Below are 2,783 nucleotides of genomic sequence, written 5' to 3' on the forward strand. Positions count from 1 at the left end.
TGACACCGGGAAAATAGTGAGACAGACCTTGGAACAAGCTTCTGGTTATTGCCAAAAAGCAATGTAAATATTAATTCTGGAAAACAAATGTCTGAAAGAACAGTGACCCCGACCTGATTGGAACACAAAACATTCGGATTTACCGTTAGATACACTACCGTTGCGCCACGAGGCCTACACAGTGCGGTGGAGATGTTCGTCGAAATGAAGGTTCTGCAATACAAGGGGCTTGGAAATCAGGAGAACCAGTTTCGAGGTTTGAATTTGAGATAAACCCATGGTGCAGAGCCAACAGATCCCTGGCAACGATCAGTGACAGGAAGATGCAACTTAAGCAATCCTGACTAGCTCAGGCGGTAGAGTATGAGACTGTTAATCTCAGGGTTGTGAGTTTAAACCCCACGTTGGAAGAATTATTTTCCTTACACTTTTTTGGTGCTTTCACAGGAAAACATCATTAATGAACCCATAATCTTCTTTTGCACAATGAAAGAAATGCGAACTGAGGGAGAGTTGATCATTTAATCATTTATTCTGTGCTCTGTATAAGAACACAAAAAGCAGGAGCAGGAGTCGGCCATTTGGCCCTTCGAGCCTGCCTTCTCATGCACTGAAACAAATTTTAACCGTGTTTTGAAATGAGCAGTGCGAGATATTTGGAGGGCACATTTCAATGCTTCACAAAACCATTCCTTTCGCTGCAGCCACCCAGGATCGATTCCCGGTTTGAGAAGTAACTTTGATATCTCTGTTTGTAATTGAAATTGCGTCATTTTATTAAGTTCGATGGATGTCCCAAAGCACTTCAGAGTGGTGTCCAAACAAATGAGTTTGTAATTAAAAACACTGAATGTCAGGATTGGGATTTGAACCCACGCCTCCAGAGGAGACAGTGACCTGAACCAACGCCTTGGACGCTCGGCCATCCTGACTGTTGGATGCGCCAGTTTCAAGTTATTACACTGGAATGTTTCAAAACGGGCACTTGTTCAGTGTAGCTGGAAGGCCCAGTGACCGGGATATCCTCTCCCCCGGGGTTTTCCTGAGCCTGTGCTCGATGTACGGGGAGCTTTGGCACGGGTCCGAGGTAGCTTGCATGTGTAGGCTGCTTGCTGGCTTCAGGTGGTCTCTTACCAGTGTGATCAATTCTTCAAACGGCTTGCTTGCTGGTCTCTCGTGCGCCAGCAGGTCCTTCATTGAAGCGTATGTTTTCGCGCCGCAGCTGGTCAAGAGATGGGCTCTTCTCTTGTCTGCCTTTTTGTCGCCTAACCAGTCTTTGGTTACAAAGCTTTGCTGGAGCCTTTCTATAAAGTCCTCCCAATTATCTCCAGCATTGTATTTTACATCTGAGCCGTTGGTCGCCATTCTGTGGATTCTGTAATCCCGTAACTCGTCGCCACTGAAAAGTCCTGACCCTGTAATACAGACTCACACGAGGCACATACTGAAGTCAAGTTCACTCTTAACCTGCACCTTTATTACACAGCTCTCGAATGCCACACTTGCTTGAGACTTATCCTTGTCTCCCTGTCTGGGAAAGATATCCAGTGTCTCCTGCAAATGCACCCCTGGTGGTAAGGTTAGTTTGTGGTTACAGGTCATCTCTGGTTACAGTCATGTATGGCATGGTAAGGTACAGTTATGTACAGCAGTGTGAGATACATGACAGTGTTGATATTTATGGTGATGACAGCAATTATTAATCGTCTCACAGACCTCAATTATTTTTATGCGATGAATTGATCGAGGATTGAAACCAGGTTAGTGCGCCAGATCTTAACCCCTCGACCACCAGGGAACAGTTACGATACATGTCGATATACTTATATATATTTATATATGACCCTGAATATCAACGGCTACCTACCTAGACCTCGTGTTGCAACGGTAGTGTGTCTAACTTTGAGTGAGAGAAATTGTTCCACAGTGGCACCCATCTCATCTTTTGTTCACTTTCAAACACTAGAAACTGAGACAGGGGAATAAATAGAGAAACCAAAGCACAGGGTTATAGACAAGAGGAAGAGAGAAGGAGAAAAATACTGTCCCCACCCAGAACGAATGCAGAAACCCCTCTGCTGCGCTCGGGGTGACCACCCACAGCCTGGATACACTAACGTCCCAACAGCTCATTGACTGTCGGAGTGGGACTGTGCGGTGCTTCAGAGGACAATTCGAAAAAGCAAAGTCACTGATTCCGTCTCATGTGCTCCTCCAATCAAGAAGAGCAACACACTAAAAATGCTCCAATAATGGTTACACCTTATCTTCAGAATTTTTTTAAACAGTTGGCTCGTTGGTCTAGGGGTATGATTCTTCTTTCGGGGTTGATACTTGAAATTTGCGAGACGTCCCGGGTTCAAATCCTGGACGAGCCCTCAATTTACCCAAGAATTTTGAAATTGCATCGAACTTTTGCAAAGAAGGTTTTGCATTTCTTCAACACTTTTCAGGAACTCATGACACCCCAAAGCGCTTTATAGCCATTGAGTTATGTTTGAAGTGTTGAAGTGTTGTATTGTGGGGAAAGATGTGCCCAAATCACCACACACAAACCGCAACTCTTTGCGAAGGAGTTCGGTGCAAATAATCAGGTGCCTCAGGGCCTTGGATTTTCTGTGAATGAGTTTTGCTTGTACCTGCGTTCAAGCTTGAAACAGTAACTGGGCTTCCATCTCACGGGAGCAGTGTGTAGCGGTTAGTGAGTAGGTGACCAGGTTGATGTGCGCCGCTTTCAATCTTTGAAATTTCACCAAACAAAGAAACGGTGAATCCAACTGTCC

At 45.1% G+C, this 2,783-nt stretch overlaps 1 non-coding gene across 1 annotated transcript; it reads left to right on the forward strand.

Moving 5' to 3' along the window:
* The first annotated feature begins 338 nt into the window (after positions 1-338).
* trnan-guu (transfer RNA asparagine (anticodon GUU)) lies at positions 339-411 on the forward strand. The gene has a single exon. It is a non-coding gene; the product is annotated as a tRNA-Asn (tRNA).
* Positions 412-2,783: the final 2,372 nt, after the last annotated feature.

The sequence above is a fragment of the Pristiophorus japonicus genome, unplaced genomic scaffold (assembly GCF_044704955.1).
Source record: "Pristiophorus japonicus isolate sPriJap1 unplaced genomic scaffold, sPriJap1.hap1 HAP1_SCAFFOLD_47, whole genome shotgun sequence".
Taxonomy (NCBI): Eukaryota; Metazoa; Chordata; class Chondrichthyes; family Pristiophoridae; genus Pristiophorus; species Pristiophorus japonicus.